This window comes from Sus scrofa, chromosome 5 (assembly GCF_054392235.1).
Source record: "Sus scrofa isolate SSC_HxYL_T2T_F1_AM1 chromosome 5, Sscrofa_HxYL_maternal_Yorkshire_Landrace_v2.0, whole genome shotgun sequence".
NCBI lineage: Eukaryota > Metazoa > Chordata > Mammalia > Artiodactyla > Suidae > Sus > Sus scrofa.
In genome coordinates, this window is record NC_139387.1 from 7,870,239 (window position 1) to 7,883,024 (window position 12,786).

General features: G+C 42.4%; 1 protein-coding gene and 1 long non-coding RNA gene across 2 annotated transcripts in view; one reads left to right on the top strand and one right to left on the bottom strand.

Annotated features, from left to right (window-relative positions):
* Positions 1-12,786, top strand: part of MRTFA (myocardin related transcription factor A) — a 198,855-nt gene that overhangs the window by 111,192 nt on the left and 74,877 nt on the right.
* On the bottom strand, positions 1,059-4,891 carry LOC146403112 (uncharacterized). Its single transcript, XR_014803018.1, has 2 exons — positions 3,979-4,891; positions 1,059-3,932 (listed from the first exon to the last, which is right to left on the bottom strand). It is a non-coding gene; the product is annotated as an uncharacterized LOC146403112 (long non-coding RNA).

The following is a 12,786-nucleotide window of genomic DNA, read 5'->3' on the forward strand; positions in this document are numbered from 1 at the left end:
ATTCATAGCAGCATTAGCCCAAAGTGGAAACAACCCAAATATCCTTTCCTTTGATGAACAGATGAACGAAGTATAGTGTGTCCTTACAATGGAATAGTATTCATCCATAGAAGGAATGAAGTACTAATGAATATATTCTGTAAAATGGATGGGGTGGACCTTGAAAACATGATGCCAGATGAAAGAAGATAGACACAAAAGGCCACATACTGTATAATTCCATTGACATGAAATGTATAGAGTAGGCAAATCCATAGAGACAGAAAAGGTTAGTAGTTGCCAGGGCCTCATGGTGGGGATGGCGCAGCAATGGGGAGTGGCTGGTAATGGATACAGATTTCTTTTTTTTTTTTTTCTTAATCTTTTCTAGGGTCGCTCACAAGGCATATGGAGGTTCCCAGGCTAGGGGTCTAATCCAAGCTGTAGCCGCTGGCCTACACCACAGCCACAGCAACGCGGGATCCCAGCCACGTCTGTGACCTACACCACAGCTCATGGCAACGCCGGATCCTTAACCCACTGAGTGAGGCCAGGGATCAAACCTGCAACCTCATGGTTCCTAGTTGGATTCATTAACCACTGCGCCACGACAGGAACTCCGGTTATGGATTTCTTGAGGGTGATGGAAATATTCTGGAATTAGGTACTGGTGATGGTTGTACAACTTTGGGAATATACTAAAAACTACTCAATTATACACTTTGGGTAAATTTATTAGTATGTGAATTATATCTCAACTTTTTTAAATGTCTGAGGAAAAAAATGCAGGTTTCTATGGAGTGACAGCCTATCAGTTGTTGCCTGGGGTCAAAAGTGGGAAGATAAGTTAAATACGAAAGCGCATAAGAGAACTTGAAGGGGTGAAAATGTTCTGCATCTAGATTTTCATAGTGGTTATGCAGGTGTGTACCTTTGTCAAAAGGCATTGAACTCGTATCCACTTGTATGTTTAAAATGGGTGAAGTCTGGAGTCCCCGTTGTGGCTCAGCAGTAACGAACCCGACTGATATCTGTGAGGATGCAAGTTTGATCCCTGGCCTCGATTTTTGGATTAAGGATCCAGTGTTGCTGTGAGCTGTGGTGTAGGTCGCAGACATGGCTCAGATTCCGTGTTGTTGTAGCTCTGGCGTAAGCTGGTAGCTACAGCTCCGATTCAACCCCCAGCCTGGGAACTTCCATGTGCCTTGGGTGCAGTCCTAAAAAGACAAAAAAATAAATAAAATGAGTGAAGTTTATCATATCTAAATTAAATTTCAATAAAATTGATTTTAAAAACTTATAAAATTATCTCTAATCGTTTTAAGCTTAAAGTCACCTTTACATTAAAACTCTCTTTTAAATACAAGGCTAGCAACTGGTAAAAAAAATTAACCTAGGGACTTTGACTTCTATTGCTAATTTCTATCTACCTTTTCCATTTAGTCAGTTTACAAAATAAAATTAGATTGATCATTTTCACTCAGGCTGCGCTCTTATACTTTTGAACTAGAATGATTCTGTTGTTGCCCTTTTCAAAACCTATGAGTGGGTGTGCTTATTCTAAATTTTTTTAAGTTTATGGAACAGTCTATTGGCTTTTTTGCCTTTTTTCCATTATGTATAACAGAAAAATGTTCCATTGAGTATAACAAATCAGGTTGATTGCCTTTCACCTTCACACACTCTGGAGTACCGTGATCTAATTTGGGCACCAGGAGGTTGGAGTTAAAATTACTCTTGAAGGAAATAAGCTAAAAAGAGAAAAAGAGGTAACACTGCTAGGTAATGCTTTAAAAACGACAACGACAACACAACAAAACCCCAAGTGTGTGAACTTCCTTCCCACCCACATCACCTCTGTCTCCCTGATCTATTGTCAGGAGGTGTGCCATACACAAAACCCTTCAGGGTTTGAGCACAGTTCTGTAAGGTAATCTCTAAGTTAGAAAAACCAGCTCTGTAGGTGGTTCCTAAACTTTGTTCTTGAGGTTTCCTTCCCTCACCCTCACTTATTTCTTGGGCCCGACCATGCTGAAACCCACTGAAAACTCTCCTCAGGTGGACAGATCCACACATCTCATGGTAGAGCTGAGATTGCACTCACGTGGTCTGGGTTCAGAATCTGTTCTCTTTACCACTACGTTATAATGCTTTCCAGGGTCCTTCAGTAATTATACAGTCGCCCTTGGCAGGCAACCCAGCTTTTCTAGGTTCCTTGTCCTGTTCTTTCATTACGTTGCCTACCAGTCTTTTTACCCTCTTCCCTCCTGCCTTAACCCCACCCCAGAACACTATGATATAATTATTAAACAAATTTATAACCTTTTTTCCCTCTTTTTGAAGATCTGTATTAAATTCTATAAAAACCCTGCTGGCTCAGCAGGTTTAATACCCGACATAGTGTCCATGAGGATGTGGGTTCGATCCCTTCCTTAACTCAGTGGTTAAGGATCCACTCATCATTGCCAAAAGCTGCGGCATAGGTTGCAGATGTGGCTTGGATCCCACGTTGCTGTGGCTTAGGCTGGCAGCTGCGGCTCCAATTCAGTCCCTAGTCTGGGAACTTCCATGTGCCGCAAGTGCAGCTGTAAAAAGGAAAAATAAATAAATGAATAAATTCTGTTGTCCTAGATCTCCTCTCTACACAGGGATGAACTTTTCCCCCACACTTAACCCTCGTTAGAAGACCTCCATACAAGCCCTAACCTTTGCCTAGATGCTTCCTTCTTTTTAACAGTGATTCATGTACCTGTTCATGAGGATTAGAAAGGATGCTGTTTTGAATTGCAGTGTAGCAAGAGTTCTGACTCTACACCCGTGGCCAAAACCAGCGTCATATGTTTGAAACTAAGCAAAACCTCTGGAGTGTCTTGCCATAAACGTGCATTAGACATTTTTTCCAATGTAGCAAATAGTTTCTGTGGGTAGGAAGTAAATTTAAACCTGTATATCTTTGGATTAGAAATATTTTCTGCATTCATATCCTTGCTGGCTCTGGGAAGAAATAAGGTCCCCTTGCCTCCTTCCCATATTTCTTTTGAGCTCTGTAGTACAGAGCTTTCAGAACTTAGCAGCTGAGTTTTATATCTTCTAAGTCGATCCATGAGATGTTTGCAAATAATTTTTCATTAGTTTTGTGCTAAAGATCCTGTTATAGCTTGGCTTTTGGTCAGCTGACTCAATATTACTAAATTTATATTTAATCCCATCTAAGATGATTAGTATGAATGTTTTTAGAAAAGTTTAGACAGATTTGAAGGAAAAGTGTATTTTTCCCCTTTATTGGCCATACCCACATCATGTTTTCCGGAAATTCCCAGGCCGGGGACTGAACCCACGCCACAGCAGCGAACCAGATCCTTAACCCACAGAGCCACAAGGGAACTCCAGATAAGTGTATTCTTTGATGTACTCTTAGAATTTCCTAGGTGTTTGGAAATCTGGAAAAACATGTGGTCCCCACCTGCATAGGGATTATGTGCTAGTTTAGATAGTTTAGAATAAGAGCTTAGCTATCTAGTTCTGAAGTCAGTATTTGTACTCATGAAATATTAGGCGAGTTTCTGAGTGTGCACTGTTCGTTTTCCATTCCTGCCTCCTCCTCCAGCTGCACTTCCTGGTCTTTTCCTCTTCCTTTCTGGCTTCCATCCACCTCTTCTTCCCTCTACCGAGTCCCTCTCCACTGGTTATTTTCATTCTTCCTTTCTTCCTGTATCTATACTTAGAGATTCTGTGTTTCTTTATGGGATTTTTTTGATTTTTGATTGTGTGTCTGCTTCCCTAGATAATTAACCCTATGAAGGCCTTACCTGTGGTTGTTAATTTAATCTTAATTTTATCTTACCTGTTATTTTATTTATTTATTTTTTGGCCTTTTTGCCTTTTCTAGGGCCGCTCCCGCGGCATATGGAGGTTCCCAGGCTAGGGGTTGAATCAGAGCTGTAGCCACCGGCCTACACCACAGCCACAGCAACGCGGGATCCCAGCCACATCTGAGACCTACACCACAGCTCACAGCAATGCCGGATCCTTAACCCACTGAGCAAGGCCAGAGATCGAACCCGCAACCTCATGGTTCCTAGTTGGATTCGTTAACCACTGAGCCACAACGGGAACTCCCCTGTTGTTACTTTTATATCTGGTGTCTGTCTAGCTTGATACATGGTAGGTGCTGAATAAAGGTATGCTAGTGAATGAAGTGAGCATGAAATATTGGGCAGGTTGGGGAGAAGAAAGCCACTCTTAGAACATTTGTCATTGGGTTCCCCAACCCGGCTATTTCTTCAAGAGCATGTACAAGTTATCCTGCTAAGGATGACTCTCTAGTTCCTTGGTTTTTTGTACCATCTTTCCCTTTCCATCACGCATTTGAGAAAAGGCATTCTCAATTTTTGTGAAATTGTCAAGGTGTATAAGCCACAGAGTATTTGTATCTCTGTCACTAGATGTACTTCTGCCCAAGGTTGAACCAGAACTTATCTCTTACTTAAAGTAAGGAGCTAGTGCATCTTGGGAGCATTACGCTTTGGCTAATTGATTAGAAGATTTAATTTTTTTCTTTTTAATGTACTTAGTTTTGTCTCAGATCATCATGGCATATTTAAGTCAAAGAACTTAACAATTTTTATTAAAATGGCAGGCATTCATTTTGAAATTTAGTGCTATTGTTTGAATGCCTCTGCTGCTTGCCCACTGATTTCTTACCTCCTGCATCTCAGAGTACTTTTAAGGTGAAGATTGACGAGTTTTGTGAGATAGGGGGCTCCTGGAAGCTCTTGTCTTATTGTACTCAGTTTCAAAACTTGTTTTCATAAGAACATTAGACATCCTGTGAAATCAGATTGTTATGATCATTATACAACTACAGATGTGATAAATTCATTTGAGTAATAAAAAAATGAAAAAAAAAAAAGAACATTAGACATCTTTCAACTTGGTGTTCTGGTAGTGGAGTTAAAGTACCATCAACAGACTGTTTATTCCTTGGAGAACTTTCCTTTCTTCTAATTTCTTTCTTTTGTTATTTTAGGCCTTCTAAATTATCTTTGTTCTTTGGAGGTGCTTAGAAATTTCTTTTCCTAGTAGAAGAGTTACATAAAATAAGATTTAGAAAATTTATAGTTTAAAAAATGCTCTTGTAAACTATTCATAATAAAGAAGGATCGTTTAAAGTTTACAAATTACTTTTAAGTTGCAAATTGCTAAGTGGTGGTGTTATGGGTATGAGTTTCTTGGCTTTTCAGGATGTCATCCCTTTTAGCCCTGTAGCTAAATATCAAGAGGCTACATGTTCAACCATAAAGCATTAGCCTCTGCCAGCATTACATCAACTCTGCAAAACCTCATTGGCTAATTATCCCCTGGGAGTAGGACATGGATTTGGCAGCTTGTGAAAGCTGCTATTTCCAATTTCTCCCTTCCTGGCTGTGACATATCCCAAAGGAATGAGTTGAGAAATAATCTTCTTCTTCTGAAAGCTCTCAACCTCTCATTCCCACAGTGGTTCTCATGGTCAGGGTTAGAGGATCCCTTCTTCCACTTGAGGAGGTCCTTATAGCTGATGATATATGCTGGTGGTTTTGTTTTGTTTTGTTTTGTTTTTTTCCCTCTTTTTAGGGCCGCACCCATGGCATATGGAAGTTCCCAGGCTAGGGGCTGAGTCGGAGCTGTAGCTGCCGGCCTACACCACAGCCACGGCAGCGTGGGATCCAAGCTGCGTCTGCGACCTACACCACAGCTCTGGGCAACGCCGGATCCTCAACCACTGAGCAAGGCCAGGGATCAAACCCACGTCCTCATGGATACTAGATGGGTTCGTAACCGCTGCACCACCACAGGAATTCCTGCTGTTGATACGTTCTCTCAGTAGTGACCAGGACCCCCAGAGTGAGCCATGGAAAAGCGATGGCCAGGAGCCTCATGGCCCTGAGGGTGCGTCTGGGTGGTTGTCTACAAGGACCCTAGTGCTTTCGGGAGGATCCTCTTTATGTTGCCAAAAGTGAAGAAGCTGGAAGTGCAGGACTGGGAACCATGTGTGAACACCATCTATGTCAGTTGACATTTGGTATAAAAATTAATATAGACATTTAACATCTCCTGTAATGAGCATCTATAAAATAATTTTCTTGAGAGCAACTGTGGATGGTCAAAAGAACTGTATGGCTTTAAGAAATCCTCCTAATCTCTTTTAGTCTCGGTTTTTTCCCTGTAAAATAATGATGTAGTGCCTGCCTTATCTTCCTCAGAAGGGGTTGTAAGGGTGGAATGAGATCACACATGTGAACGGTCACCAAGATCACCCCTGACCAACTAGTCACCCTATGCAGTGGGCTCATTTTCGGCCTCCTCTTACTTGACCTTTCTTCACCATTTGCCCCTGTTCAGTGCTCTCTCCTCATTCCATTCTACGCAGGGTTCTTGGTGTAATCTCCGTGAAACCTAAGCATAAAGTCATTTTGGGAGGGAAGAGTATTGGATAGGGCACAGCCTTGATAAGAAGGCTGGCTAACACAGGTCAGAAAGTGAGCAAGGCAAGACATAACGAAGACCCTGTCTCGGACTGATCTGCTGAGGGTGCTGTCACTGGCACTGCTGCTGGCCTGGTCTCAGTGAATGCTTGCTGTGGTTGGCATTGCCACCGGTCGATGCTTGCCCTTGCCCTAGTGCCATGGGTAATTCCTGATTATATTTTGCACCTTTGTGTCATTCCCCCAGTTTTCAAAGTTCTAGATGAGAATCTGATTGGCTAGACTTGGATTTTATTTGTGAGCCAGATGCTGAGAGAGGGACTCGCTGTTCCTCCGCAGCTTCTGTAGCAGGAAGAGAGGCCTGCCTTCCCTCTGTCGTGGAATTTCCCCCAAATAGGAAAGGCATTCAGGTCTGGGCAGCCAAACTATAGACACCAGTCTCCCTCCAGCCTGCCTCCTACCTCTCTGTCTGCTCTTCAGTCTCTTTTGCAGCTTTTTCTTCTTCCTGTCCCTTGAATGTCAGGTTTTTTTCCCAGCATTAGTCTTTGACCCATTTTTCTTCTCAGTCTGTACATTCTCCCTGGCAGTCTCATCCCAACTCTTGGCCTCATCTACCACGTACTCGGCATGTCTGCACCTACAGCTCTAGCCCGAGCATATTTCCCGAGCTCTGGCTTCATTTACTCTACCAGTTCCCCACCCCCCCACCCCCCGACACCTAGATGGCTCACATGCACGTCAGGCTTCTGCGTATTTGAAGTTGATGTTACCATTCCCTGTGACAACCCCTGCACTCCCTAACTTGGTACCCGTTGCCTAACCAGAAAATTAGGAGTCATTCTCATTCCTCTTGGTCTGTATTCCTCACTTCTGTTTGGTCTCCAGGTTCTGTGGATTCTGCCTTTACTTTGAATTCTAATACTTTACCTCACTGCCCTAATCAGACTGTCCCAGTTTCTCAGCAGGGTTTAGGTGGCCTTCGTATTGGTCCCCCTGCCTGCAACCTGACTCTTCCCTAATCCGTCCTTCACACAGCTGCCAAGATACTTTTTCTAACTAGTCAATTCTGATCATTTTATGCTTCTCAGAATGCCTCAGTTTCTTATGGGGTAAATTTTATTTTATTTTATTTTTTTTATCTTCTTAGGGGCACAGTCTCAGCATATGGAGGTTCCTAGGCTAGGGATTGAATCGGAGCTGTAGCTGCCGGCCTACACCGCAGCTACATCAACGTGTTTTTTTAATTTTTTGTTTGTTTCTTATGGGGTAAATTTTAAACTATTTATTTTATTGTCTAGCTGGCCTCTAACTAATTATTTGGTCATCTCCTATCACTTCTAACTTCATTGTCTCCAGCAGTGCTGAACTACTTTTAGTTTCCAGAACATTCTGTGCTCTTAAAATTTCCTTTGCCTTGCATATAATCTTCCTTCTGCCTTGACCATTCCTCTCTTTGTTTGCCTGCCTACTAACTTCTGCTTTCAGGTTCCAGCTCCAGGGCTCCCTCTTCCGAGGTGCATTCTGTCTTTGATTCCAAATGGACTTAGATGCTCTTTCTCTACTTGAGGTAGATCACCAGAGGGCTAGTGCTATTACATTATTGTTCCAAGCAGGTCTCAGAAGTAGGCTTCTTTTTTTTTGTTTGTTTGTTTGTTTGTTTTTGTTTTTTCTTGGGCCGCTCCAGTGGCATATGGAGGTTCCCAGGCTAGGAGTCCAATCGGAGCTGTAGCCGCCGGCCTACGCCAGAGCCACAGCAACTCAAGATCTGAGCCTCGTCTGCAACCTACACCACAGCTCACGGCAACGCCGGATCGTTAACCCACTGAGCAAGGGCAGGGATAGAACCCGCAACCTCATGGTTCCTAGTCGGATTCGTTAACCACTGCACCACGACGGGAACTCCAGAAGTAAGCTTCTTGAATGCAGGGCTGGTGTCTTATTTCTCTTCTCCCAGTTCCTGGCGCACAGCAGGTACATAACAATTTTTATTTAAGGACTAAATGAATGAAAGCACCTTGAGAAGTAAAGCACTGTATAGATGTAGCAATATTAGCGTTTTCTTGTAAGCATTAGGCCCTTTTCAACTCTAGAGTTTGTGATCTATAAATCAGTTCTGAGGGAGTGGTTCTGATTTTATTTGACTCTTTTATCAGTCTGCAAATAGCCAGAGGTCCAAGAGCCTTCCTAGCCCCTCAGATGAGTTTGCCTTCTCTGTGATCAGCCTTATATACTCTTTCTCCAAGAAGTTAATTAAACGTACTTTTCTTTGGTTTTCCCAGACTTCCACCTAATACACGTTTTAATTCTTTATGATTTGCTCCATGTGACTCTATTTCCTTACACCACAACCACCAATTCAATCACTTGGCACTTTGCTTTAGTTACTCTAGTTACCATATAGTAGCTGGAAACATACACATTATTAGTATTCTAGAGATTTTCTAAAGAACCTAGAGAATCATCTATCCATTTGGCTGGACTGCTCGTTCCATAGTTGCTTTATCTCCCGTTCTACAACTCTCATCCTGGTTCTGTGCTCCTACTGGGGGGCCTTAGCAGAGTAAACAGTATTTAGTTTAATTTCACTCGTATTTTATTTTTCAGGACTTGGCTCTTGTCTCTTGATTTACTGCACTGGGAAGAATAAGTTTTGATTTTTTTTTCTTTCTTGTTCCTCTCTCAGAGGGAGCCTGCGTCATTGAGAAATGTTTAACCTCATGGCCTTGCACTGGGGCTGGAAATTTGCCTAAGGGAACTTGAAGCTGGTAGTGTTATTACTCAGATTCCCCCTTATGGGGAGGGGGATTTCAGCAGGCGCTGCCAAAACAGAAAGATGTTGGAAAATTTTTTAGTAGCAAAGCTGTTGCCTTTAGGTTACTGAAAGTATTTGAAGAGTTTTCTGGAGAGAAGCTTAGGCATTTTGAAATCCCTCTGGGAAAAAGCTGTAGCTTCTACCAGGTATAAACAAAAATTCAGGCTGAGAAACTTTGCTTTTCATACGTGTGGTATGTTGTTGTAAGAAAACTTTGACCAGTTGGACGAGAAAGAGAAGCCGAAGAGAAAGAGTTTTAGGAGTTTAGGCTGAGGCAAATCTCCCTGGACTGTGGGAAGAATTTGGCTTTTTATCAATTCTGGGTTATCCTAAGAGTGGATCATCACAGGGGTTTTCTTTGGCAAACCCCTCTTTCAAATTCATATTGATATTGTCACTCTGTTCTATTTACAAAAGCACTTTGTTGATACAAACAAGATATTTGCCAAGTAAGAGTTAGAATAGATGATCTTTTGTGCCCAAACAATGATCTCCCTATTAGGAGAAGGTGTGAACCAGCAAATGTTTAGAATATGACTACCTCTGCTTTTTTTATCTTTGTGTCACAGATGAGGAAAAGTTATACAGTTGTTTGCCAGTATGGAATGATAAGCTGAGCAGGCCCTGGGCCCTAACAAGGGAAGAATTGTGTAGTTAGATCATTTGTGGCAGCTTTGTGACTTCCTGGAAAATTGGAAACAGGAGTTCCCGTCATGGTGCAGTGGAAACGAATCTAACTAGGAACCACGAGGTTGCGGGTTCGATCCCTGGCTTCGCTTAGTGAGTTAAGGATCCGGCGTTGCTGTGAGCTGTGGTGTAGATCGCAGACACGGCTCGGATATGGTATTGCTGTGGTGTAGGCAGGCAGCTGTAGCTCCGATTGGACCCCTAGCCTGGGAACCTCCATATGCCACAGTTGCGGCCCTAAAAAGCAAACGAAAAAAAGAAACTTGGAAACACCTCACACAGTACTTAATACAAATATTGGCATTCCTGCTCACTCTAAAAGATAGTTGGACTCATCCCACAGGTTGTCTTCCTGTGCACTGGCTTATCTGTTAACAAGGATTATTGGAGATTGATAATATGTGTGGCTGGTGAAACTTCTCTTTTTATCAGCAAGTATTTATTTGTTACTGATTATATACTTAACACCCTGGTAGCTACTCTGGGGGATTCCTGAGAAGTAGAAGGGATGATTCTGAGACTCGAGAAATGTGTGTTCTTGCTGGAGACACAGTGGTTATAGAGGATTATAAAATCCTAAGGGGGGAAAAAGACAGGAAGTCAGGAAAACGTCAGTGTGGAGGTAAGAGTAGAGCTGGGCCTTAGAGGAAAAGTGCTGTTAGGATAGACAAGAGGAGTCGGGGAGGGCGAGTCAGGTCTCCTGGTGTTCAGGTAGGAAATATCCTAAGGCAAGATCTGGAAACTAGACGAGGCTGGTATGGAGGGAAGAAAAAGGTTTTCACTTGGATTAGAATAGGGGTATCGGATAGTTGGAAGAGAAGATTGTGTTGAATAAAGGAGCTGGGTGTTTGAAGACGCTGAGTATTAAATTGGAGAGTTTGGCCTTAATCAGATAGTGGGGAGTCACACTAAGCTCTTGAGTAATTATTTATCAGTCCATTTTTTAGTAAGTATTTTTAATTGAAAATTTTATTGACACAGTTACAGGTTCACAGGCAGTTGTAAGAAATGCGTATAGATATTATATGCAATAACTACTTTTGAAGTGCTCAGATTATGAAAGTCATTTGAGAGGTTGTATAAATGTATAAGCTATTATACCTGCTTTTCATAAACATATAGGGAAAGGATGTATCTATATTTAATAGATATTATATAACAAAATATGAAGCATAAAATGTGTGCCATACGAGCAGGGCTCTTGGAGAACAGTGAATCACTTTTGGAAGGGGTTTTGGAAAGGCTTCACGGTGCTGGTGCCATGTGAAATTATTCACTCAGCCCCTCCTCTATCCCAGGGCCTGTGCTAGGTGCTAGGGGTGCAGCAGTGAGCAAGGTAAACATGGCCACTGTCCTAGGGCAGCCTAAGTTTATTGATGAATGTGGACAAGTGACTGCAATAATATAGAATGGGAGTTATAATGGGAAATGCAGAATGCCATGGGAGAACAGAGCAGGGGGATCCAGACACTTTCAGGGGACATCCAGGAAGGCCTCTCAGAGGGAGGGTTGTTTAAGCTGTGATCTGAGGATGTTCCAGCAGAGGCAACAATGTGAAGACCCGACCCATGGGAGTGAAGTAGTGCCCTCAGGAACTGGTGGACATTTGGTAGAGGTGGTATATAGAGACAGTGTAGTATAATGGATTTGAGGGCCAGCTCTGGAGCCTGACTAACCAGGTTTACATCCTGGCCTTAATAGTTGCCCTTGGACAGTTACTTCTCTGTCCCTCAGTCTTCCCATCTGAAAATAGGCAATACAGTAAGAATTCGGGTTAAGATTAGTCCTCGTCCATTAGGACTAAATTATTTCAGACATATGATGCCCTTAGACTAGTGCCTGGCACACAGTAAGTGTTAGTCCACGTTAGCTGTTACTGCTGTTGCTGCAACTGCAGCTATAAAATGTGAAATGATGAATGGTAAGAATAACTTGGAAATTGAAGGGGGTCTTAAGAGCCATGTTAAGAATTTGAACTTTATCCTTAGAGCAATGGCAAGTCATTAAAGGGCTTTGAGTAGAGGCAAGACATTAGATTTGCATTTTAGAAAGATTATTCAATTTAGAAGATAAATGGAAAGAGCCTAAGAAAGACAACAGGGAGACCAAATAAGAAGCCATTGCAGAAATCCAGGTGAGAAGTAGTAGTCATGATGACATGGTTAGATTGAAAAGACATTTGCTAATCCAGTCGTTCAGCAAATACTTACTGAAGCTTTCTCTGTGCCAGGTAGACTTCTCAATCCTGGAGATAGTTCTCTCTTAGAGTTTATGTTCTGTTGACGAGAGGGAGGTAGTGACAGTGAGCAAGTAATAACATAATATGGTAAGTGCTGCTAAGAAAAATGAAGCAGAGAAAGGGGAGATAGATGTTAAGAGTCTGTAGCTAATTTAGAAATAGTGGTCAGGGAAGGCCTTCCTGAGGAGGTGACGTTTAAGTGGAGACCTGAATGAAGTGAGGGGTTTTTTGGGGGGAAGAACTTTCCAGGCACAAACATGATCTTGCTTAGCATGTTCAAGGACTTGTAAGGATGGTGGGGGAATATGCATGAGGAACACATATGCCACAGGGACAGAGCTAATGTTCACCTAGAATTGCCTTGAGCAGTATGTGGCAGTTATGCCCAGTGAATACTTGCTGAATGGACAGATGGACAGATGGAATTTTCAAATGAATGGACAAATAAATGATTAATTCTCCCAAATAAGCCTAGAATCCAGGCAGAGGGGGAGAAAGTTGTAGGAAAGCTTACCCAGCCTGTGTCTTTCTTCCTTATGAGAGGTTGAGAGAAAGGACTCTGGAGCTAGACTGTTAGATTCAAACCTGGGCTTTGCCATCTG